Here is a 10216-nt window from a genome sequence, read left to right on the forward strand (position 1 = left end):
ACACTTATAAAATACTAATTTGTGGCTAATATATGCACCTTAAAATAAATTGTCACAAAAATATTGTTGGATGATATATCCATGTAGGAAGATTAAACAAATGGACTACTGCCTACATGTTGGTTTAATGTGGACTGTCCTAAATGATCACATCACAGTGTTTTCTTAATCCCTGCACACAAGGTATGCAGAGATCTGTTCGACTATGAGTGCAAATGACCATATTTGCCAGGCGTGTCATTGTTAAAAACACATGTGCTTCATCAAACATTGAATTTGGAGCATTGCCAAGGACTTAACATATAAGTACCTCAAAAAAGCAAAAGGTTCAACAGATCCTCACTGAAACCTCACTACAACAGACATGATGTACCAGGCTTTTCTGCTGACGATCCCTCTACTGATGCCACTTCAGACATCATGCACCAAAAAGCACTTGATTCTGTAAAGAAGGTTGGGCAGGCAAGTGCTCCAAAAGTTGTCACAGTTAATGATTTGAGAAATAGGGCTCAGTTCAATGCCAGAAGCTGCAAGGAAGTTAAGGACAAATATGGTCAAACTGAGAACGGCCTGTACCACAGCTACTGGGGTGGTCTACCAGACCTTCTGCGACATGACCACAGCGGGCGGCGGCTGGACTCTGGTGGCAAGCGTGCACGAAGACAACATCTATGGGAAGTGCACGGTGGGCGATCGTTGGACCAGCCAGCAGGGCAACAACGCACAAGGAGAAGGCAACTGGGCCAACAGGAAGACTTTCGGAACAGTGGAGGCAGCCACGGACGATGACTTCAAGAATCCTGGCAACTACGACATCGAAGCAGAAGACATGTCGATGTGGCATGTTCCCAACAACACTCCGGTCAACCACTGGAACCTGGCCGCCATCATGCGCTACCACACTGACAGGCACTTCCTCCATCTGTATGGGGGAAACCTGTACCAACTCTTCCACAGCTACCCGGTCGAGTACAACGTTGGTGCACACCTGTCCGACAATGGACCCTCCATTCCCATAGTGTATGACCTTGGGGACAAAGAGTCTACCAAAAATGTATACGGCCCTTACTCTGGAGGGGAGATTGAAGGAGGCTTCATCAGTTTCAGAGCCATAAACCATGAACAGCCATCTGCTCTGGGGTCAAACCGAAAAGTGGTAATGTTGAACATTACTGTATAGGTGGATGTGGGTTTTTCCCTGAGGCTAACCCTCTTCAATGTGGGGATTTCACTGGCTTTGCCTGGAATGGCTATGGGACCCATATAGGCTTTAGTGCATCATAACAGATGCTTGAGTCAGCTGTCTTACTCTTTTACCGCTAATGCACCATGCATTTACTTTTTTTGGTTGTTTTATTGATTGAAAGATTTTTGGGTACAGATTAAAACAATACATTTAAAAGTATTTTTTATTTTATTTTTTTTCTCTATTAATTCCATTACTATAAAGAAACAGTATAAAGCATTAACCATTCCATGCGTCATAAAAAGATGAGCATCTTATACACTCATTAAATGCTTATAGTTGATATTGTGACAAATATTATTATGTCATGTGAGGGTCATAACTGAAATACTGTAAGGTTACTGTAATCTACTTTGTGACACCTGTTGTGTTGGGGTGATGGGGGGTGGAAAGTCTGTGTATGGATTGTGTGGGCTTGTTTGAACTTTCTTTCTGTAATAAAGTAGTCTATAGATTTGAGAGCATGAAATGAGCCTACTGTACTTTTTCATCAGAATCTTTCTTTCTTCTTTCTTTGGTGGGTGCGTTAAGGTGAACCTACTCCTCCATATGGGTATACCTTTGCCTACAACAACCAACAGAACCCCTGGAACCTTGGAAGAACTTTGTCTAGGAGATAGAATACCTCCTCGCCATCTCTCTAAGAAGGCGAGAGAGAGAGAAGGCGAGAGAGAGAGAGAGAGAGATCAGGCGAAAGAGAGAAGGCGAGAGAGAGAGGGAGACAGAGGAGAAAGGACATAGAGAGGACATCGAGAGGACATGTTCTGAGTGCTGTAATGATACCCCAGTGTTTTCACACAACTAGCTATGTGATGTTTTGAAATGTAGATATACAGTACATGCTGCTGGCTGTCAGATTAAAACATGTTTGTCTCTTGAAGAAAGACACTGGACATGATCGTATCCAACTAATGGCGCTCCTCTGGGACACACACACGGCCAAGAGGCAGCAGGCGACATAATGATGAAGAGAAGAAAAGCCGCCAGCCTAGCCGAGTCTCAGAATGTTCATGGCCATACAGCATCATTATTTCTGGGTCTGTTTCCCTGGTTGAAGCTTTCCGGGAGGTTGAGAGCCAGAGATGTTCCTACCACCCTCAGAGGAAAAGACACATAACTAGGGTGTTCTGGCTAACACACTTCACCTTGTGTTAGGATCACAGTCACACACAGCTGTACACAAACACACATACACGTATGCACACGCATATAGGCAAATGGCTGAAAGGCTGAGCATAGACAGAAGGTCTTATGTATGGTGGTGACAGAGCAGTGTGTGTGTGTGTGTGTGTGTGTGTGTGTGTGTGTGTGTGTGTGTGTGTGTGTGTGTGTGTGTGTGTGTGTGTGTGTGTGTGTGGAAGCTCCGATGAGCAACACAGGGGTAGCCTGCAGGCTAGCACATTACTTACGGAGGGAACCCTGACACACACACACCTCAATCTCTCAAGATGAGTAACAGTGGGGTCCGAAATGATCGATACCCTTGATAAAGATGAGCAAAACATTGGGAAGTTATATTATTTTACACTAACTGCTCATCTTTATCAAGGGTGTCGATAATGTTGGACTTCAAACCCTTTGAAAACCTGTGGTTTGAATTGAAGAGAGCAGTCAATAACCGCAGACTAAGGATATCAAGGATCTGGAAAGATTGTGTATGGAGGAATGGTCTGAGATCCCTCCCAATGTGTTCTCCAACTCATAAAACATTTTAGAAAAAGTCTCAGTGCCGTTATCCTCACAAGGTGAGGTATTGAAAACAGTGTCAATCTGATATATATATATTTTTTTTACTTGTTAAATAAAATCTCTTTCTCTGAGCAATTGTATTTCTCTGAGCAATTTTTTTAAGCATACAATACAGTGAAATATTTTAATGATTTATTTTATACAGTAATTTTTGCTCATCTTGGTCAAGGGTGTCAATCATTTCTGAACCCACTGTATGTCATGGTCATGGATACAAAGTCTACATGTAACAGGGTTGGTTATGTTTCCACTTGCCTCTAAAGAACGGTGTATTTAATGTTCAAGCATTCTTATTGGTTGGTTCAATTCCGATGTCAATAAGGCGTGTTGTGATTGGCCCCGCTTGCAGATAGGGGGAGATCGCGAACGTCAGGTCTCCCCAGAATGAAAATGTGATGCAAGGGGTAGTTCACATTCTGAATACTGTTTCTATGTTCTATTTTACAATGTGTACGTACAAGTTTGCTGAACATTGCTGATTTATACATGTGTGGGTATATGGTACCTGTTAGGGATTGAGGGGCTTTCTGGGATGTGCTTTGGTATATGATTGCTGTATATAAGTGTGTTAGCTAGCATGCTGGTCACATAAGCCCACTGCTAACAGTTGTTTTCATGCTACAGATGATGTCATCGACAGCCAACTAACGTGCTGTTTCCTATTTAGCAACAGGTATTTACACATGTTATATTTTGTATTGTATTTTTGTATTTTGTTTAGTCCCAGTATGAAAATGTGATGCAAGGGATTTTACCATCGACAGCCATCAACATCATCAAGCCCTGCACAACTAGCGTGCTGTTTCCTATTTAACAACAGCAGATAATAAATCATGCTCAACTGGGACCACTGGCTGGGGTGATTTATTTGGACAAAACACAACGCAAGGAGAGTACGATCAACATCTGTTACATACATAGGACACTGAGTTATGAGCACCTTTGCCCAATCTGAAGCTAACTGATAGTGAGGTCTATGGAGAGGGAGGAAAAACACATGAGACAGTGAGGGAGTGTCAAAGCCTGAGGACTAATTAGATAGTCTCTAAACGCTCCATCTGGCCACTACTCTCAGGGTTCAGGAGGTGGTAGAAGAAGGGACGAGGAGGGGGGATAAGAAGGTAGATGTATTCTACCTGGCTGGCAGGAAAAGTGTTCCTATAGTCCACCTATAGGTGAACGGGTGCTATAGTGTGTGTGGGTGTCAGGGGAGAGACATTATGACCCTGGTACATCAGGTTTCCACCTGTCAGTCCTGCAAAGGAGAAAGCAAGCAGGGTCATGGTCCCCTTCTCTCTGTCTCTCCCCATCCCTTCTTCCTCTCCCTCCTCACCCTCGTTCCCCCTTCCCTCCTCTCTCCCTCCCACCCCTTTCTTCCTCACCCTCCCTCCCCCCTTCTTCCTCGCCCTCCCTCCCTCCTCCCTCCCCCTTCCCTCCTCTCTCCCTCCCTCCCTTCTTCCTCGCCCTCCCTTCTCCTTCCCTCCCTCCCCCCTCGCCCCCCCTTCTCCTTCCCTCCCTCCCTCCCCCTTCTTTCCTCCCTCCCTCCCTCCCTCCCCCTTCTTCCCTCCCTCCTTCCCCCTTCCCTCCCTTCTCCTTCCCTTCCTCCCCCTTCTTCCCTCCCCTCCCTCGTCCCTTCTTCCTCGCCCTCCTTCCCCCTTCCCTCCCTTCTCCTTCCCTTCCTCCCCCTTCTTCCCTCCCCTCCCTCGTCCCTTCTTCCTCGCCCTCCCGCCTCCTCCTCCTCTCTCACCCTCCCTCCCCTTCCCTACTCTCTCGCCCTCCCTCCCCCTTCCCTTCTCTCTTGCCCGCCATCCCTCTTCCCTACTCTCTCGCCCTCCCTCCCCCTTCCCTACTCTCTCGCCCTCCCTCCCCCTTCCCTCCTCTATCACCCTCCCTCCCCCTTCCCTCCTCTCTTGCCCTCCCTCCCCCTTCCCTCCTCTCTTGCCCTCCCTCCCCCTTCCCTACTCTCTCGCCCGCCCTCCCCCTTCCCTCCTCTATCGCTCTCTTCTCCTCTCCCGCCCCCTTCTCTCCTCTCCCGCCCCCTTCCCTCCTCTCTTGCCCGCCTGCCCCCTTCCCTCCTCTCCTGCCCGCCTGCCCCCTTCCCTCCTCTCCTCTCTCGGCCGCCTGCCCTCTTCCCTCCCCCTCCCCCTTCCCTCCTCTCCCGCCACCTTCCCTACTCTCCTCTCCCGACAGCCTGCCCCCTTCCCTCCTCTCCTCTCCCATCCCCTTCCCTCCTCTCCTGCCCACCTGCCTGCCCCCTTCCCTCCTCTCCTGCCCACCTGCCCCTGTCCCTCCTCTCTTCTCCTCTCCCGCCCCCTTCCCTCCTCTCTTGCCATCCCTCCCCCTTCCCCCCTCTCTTCTCCTCTCCCGCCCGCCTACCCCCTTCCCTCCTCTCCTCTCCCGCCCCCTTCCCTCCTCTCTCGCTCTCTCGTCCCCTTTCCTCCTCTCCCGCCCGCCCCCTTCCTTCCTCTCCTGCCTGCCCGCCTGCCCGCCCGCCCACTTCCCTCCTCTCCTGTCCCACCCCCTTCCCTTCTCTCCCTTCCGCCCCTTTCTTCCTCTCTCCCTCGCCCTCCCCCTTCCCTCCTCTCCCGCCCCCTTCCCTACACTCCTCTCCCGACAGCCTGCCCCCTTCCCTCCTCTCCTCTCCCGTCCCCTTCCCTCCTCTCTCGCTCTCTCGTCCCCTTTCCTCCTCTCCCGCCCGCCCCCTTCCTTCCTCTCCTGCCTGCCCCCTTCCCTCCTCTCCTCTCCCGCTCCCTTCCCTCCTCTCCTGCCCACCTGCCTGCCCCCTTCCCTCCTCTCCTGCCCACCTGCCCCTGTCCCTCCTCCTCTCCCGCCCCCTTCCCTCCTCTCTTGCCATCCCTCCCTCTTCCCCCTCTCTTCTCCTCTCCCGCCCGCCTACCCCCTTCCCTCCTCTCCTCTCCCGCCCCCTTCCCTCCTCTCTCGCTCTCTCGTCCCCTTTCCTCCTCTCCCGCCCGCCCCCTTCCTTCCTCTCCTGCCTGCCTGCCCGCCCACTTCCCTCCTCTCCTGTCCCACCCCCTTCCCTCCTCCTTCCCTTCTGCCCTCCCTCACCCCCCCTTCTCTCTCGCCCTTCCTCCCTCCCTCACCCCCCCTTCTCTATTTCACTCCCCCTTCCCCCCCCCTTCTCTCTCGCCCGCCCTCCCTCCCTCTCTTCCTTTTAGCCAGAAGTAGCTCAGTGGGGTGAGAGGGATATAAACCTAGCTGAGCCCCAAGTCAGACTCACTAGCTATAAACCCCAGCTCAGCTGCAGACTCACTAGCCTGGCTAAAGTGGATTTGGGAAGAGAATTAGAAACCCTGTTAATCCCCTATTGTCATCGCTCCATAGCACGCTGCACACAGAGGAAAGATAATTACTGTATTTGGAACAGAAAAAAAGAGACAATTTGCCACATTTAAATTCAATAATGACTGCTACGTGGTTTCATATCTTTTTCTCTGAATAACGATAAAAGTGGGTTATTTTTTTGCTGTTTAGGTTCAAAGTGGAACCAATGCATACAGGGCTGGTCATTTATTATGTAAGGATCAATCTCATTCCATGGAGGGCCGAGTGTCCACGGGTTTTCGCTCCTTCCTTGTACTTGACTGATGAATTAAGAACACTAATTAATAAGGAACTCCCCTCATCTGGTTGTCTAGGTCTGTTGTGGTGACCGTATTACCACCACACCGGCGGTCACATGTCATGAAGGCAGTCAAATTTAACGTGACCGTTTAGTCATGGTAATTAGGTTTCTCCAAGCTCTGATGTTGCTGATGGTCATTAGTAGCCTACCTGTCACGTTCCTGACCTTATTTCCTTTGTTTTGTCTTTGTTTAGTTGGTCAGGATGTGAGCTGGGTGGGCATTCTATGTTATGTGTTTCTATGTTGGGTTCATGTTCAATTAGCCTGATATGGTTCTCAATCAGGGGCAGGTGTTTTACGTTTCCTCTGATTGAGAACCATATTAAGGTAGGCTGTTCTCACTGTTTGTTTGTGGGTGATTGTTCCTGTGTCAGTGTTTGTACCACTTGGGACTGTTTCGTTTCGTTCGTTCGTGTGTTCCGTCCTGTTCGTGCGTTCATGTGTTTTGTTCTCAAGTTCAGGTCTGTTCACGTCGTTTGTTATTTTGTAGTTTGTTCAAGTGTTTTTCGTCTTCGTTTAAATAAACGTGATTATGTCTTTAAACTACGCTGCATATTGGTCCGATCCTTGCTCCTCTTCAGATGAGGAGAAAGACGAGCGTTACACTACCAAACTTGCTAACAGCATGGTACTCAGCACTTTGTTGTCCCTCTAATCACTCTGACATCAATGAAAATGATATAAAAAATCTAATCAAATACTTCATGAGAGCCCATGAATTCATGTTGCGCAACATTTCTATAGGCTATGTAATTGCACGAGAAAACAGAGTGATGGCCTCTACTAAAACGAGGAGGATCCCATCAGCTTTCTATAGGCTAGATAATAAATCAGCAGACTGGCGACCTCGAGCACCGGAGGGGGACTATACATGACAATGGTTGTATTAAATTTGGGATCTATCGCATCCACCAACTGTCCCAGAATATGTTTGGAATATTTATTTATTGCACAGAATAGGTCAACTTTTGTACTATGGGGGATAGTAGATTGGCATAAGCTAGTGCTTTTGCTGTTCGTTAGGCCTACTCATCTTGTTGGCTGACAAAAACTAAATGTGGACAGTTCTTCCAATATCTTCAATATGCACCTCGGAATTGGATAAGGACGCGTGCAGTTGTGTCCCCTGAAGTGTCTGTCTTCACTTGTAGCCTGTGAGAAAGACCAGATCACGTGATGGAGAGCCATGTGAGTGAGAAGTGTTTCAGAACAGGCAGCACTCAGGGAGAAGGGCTGCAAAAGGAATGGATTTTATTAGGGTGCTTCATGGCCACACAAAGGGGATGCCGCCGGGAAAGTCAAAGCATTATCAAGTGCTTCTCAAATTGTGAATGAGAGACTGACGAAGTGTGAACAGCCTGCACAAAAAAACAAAGCAGAGCTCATGCCTTTCAAGTGACTTTTTTGAAATCATCATTAGTCGCATCATGCAGCCTTACAATGTATTAAAAATCAAAACATATAGCCCAATGTTTGTAGAACAACTAAAGGTACATTATTAACTCTAAATTAAGTATATAGGAGTACCTATTTCGCACAGAATAGCCGCATGTGCGCACTCCCTCAAATCATTTGGAGAAAATATCCTTTCTATTTTATTCAGTTTTGTTCAATTGTATTCATCATACTATACAATAATACCATGGAATTGTAAGCAAAGCTTGTCTGCTAAATGAACTAGTGTAGCCCACAGCCATTTGGCATAGCCAGATCAGTACCTAACATAAGGACAACTCGGTATGCTATTCTGTTCTAATGAAATAGACTACTTTTTCTTCATATCATGTTTCTTTAGACCTGTCAAAAATAAGTAAAGTATTTATTGTGAAGGTTTAGGCTATAATACAATGGTTTACTAGACTTTTGAAAAGGTAGACGTTCCAAAGGTCTGCAGCAGTGGCTTGTAGACTATGTGTGGAAGCCAGGAGATGCTAAATGTGTTTATGTTAATTAACGGGCCTGGAGATGCTAAATGTGTTTATGTTAATTAACGGTCAATTACCGTGCGACCGACAGCTATTTGCTTGACAATCACCGATTGACGAAATTTCGTGACCGCCACAACCCTACGCAGACAGCCACAACCCTACGCAGGAGAAACATCAGTCAACTTTTATACATTTCTAGCCATTCATTCTTCAACACCAGACTTATATAATTGTATTACAACACTCAGCTGGTACCGAAGCGCTGCAGATAATGTCAAATATATTTGCTGTACATACAGAACCTAGATCTGTTTTAGTATGGTCATGTGTCCCATCTTCTCTAGGATCTCCAGGCTTTACATTCTCCCTGTTGTTGTTTTTCTGTTTGTTTCACTCACTCACTCACTCACTCACTCACTCACTCACTCACTCACTCACTCACTCACTCACTCACTCACTCACTCACTCTCTCTCACCTATGGTTGGTCCTACCTACAGCTGTGTCTATTAGCATTGTGTCTTTCTGTCTTTCAGACAAAGACACCAGCCACCGTGAGAGGATGAAAGGAGGCTGCACCAGTAATCCTAGATTATCCAGCGCTGATTGAGAATGGAGGGAACGTGACGCGCGCACACACACACACACACACACACAAACACCCAGCGTGCCTCCCTGCATCTCCCCTGCTGTTTAGCTGCCAAGCACATGAATGCCACTCATGCGTGGGGTACGATCAGGGCCTGTGGACATGCTCGTAATCCCCTTCGCCCCAAACCATGTAAATAAAGACAGGGTAACTCTGCTGCCAAGCCTGTGAGGTGTGTGTGTGTGTGTGTGTGTGTGTGTGTGTGTGTGTGTGTGTGTGTGTGTGTGTGTGTGTGTGTGTGTGTGTGTGTGTGTGTGTGTGTGTGTGTGTGTGTGTGTGTGTGTGTGTGTGTGTGTGTGTGTGTGTGTGTGTGTGTAAGTTGGGGGCAGCATTAGGGAGAGTGGTCATGCACAGGATGCTACAACAAGATCGTTTGGCTTTAATGTCTCCTCCCTCAGGTCTGAATGATAACAGGAACATTAAAACGAAAGGCTGAATTTCTGTACTGAGGACTGTTACTGTTCACACTCACGAATGCACACATGCTCTTCAGGGTGGGGACTTTACATTGATACTAGTATGACTCAGAGAAAGAGTTGTTATTTGTTGTTGAGGGGCTGTTTTTCCCTCTCAGTCAGCACTGACTGTAATAGCAGGAGAGGGACAAACAGATAGACAGAAAGGGAGGGAGAGGATAGCTGTTAGGGGACAGACAGACAGACAGACAGACAGACAGACAGACAGACAGACAGACAGACAGACAGACAGACAGACAGACAGACAGACAGACAGACAGACAGACAGACAGGAGAGCTGTTAGAGACAGGGGCAGACAGACAGACAGACAGACAGACAGACAGACAGACAGACAGACAGACAGACAGACAGACAGACAGACAGACAGACAGACAGGAGAGCTGTTATAGACAGGGACAGACAGACAGGCAGGCAGACAGACAGACAGACAGGCAGGAGAGCTGTTACAGACAGACAGGCAGGCGAGCTGTTGACAGACAGACAGACAGACAGACAGACAGACAGACAGACAGACAGACAGACAGAC

At 47.9% G+C, this 10216-nt stretch overlaps 1 pseudogene; it reads left to right on the forward strand.

Moving 5' to 3' along the window:
* The first annotated feature begins 420 nt into the window (after positions 1-420).
* LOC120027034 lies at positions 421-1323 on the forward strand (annotated as a pseudogene).
* Positions 1324-10216: the final 8893 nt, after the last annotated feature.

The sequence above is a fragment of the Salvelinus namaycush genome, chromosome 32 (genome assembly GCF_016432855.1).
Source record: "Salvelinus namaycush isolate Seneca chromosome 32, SaNama_1.0, whole genome shotgun sequence".
NCBI lineage: Eukaryota > Metazoa > Chordata > Actinopteri > Salmoniformes > Salmonidae > Salvelinus > Salvelinus namaycush.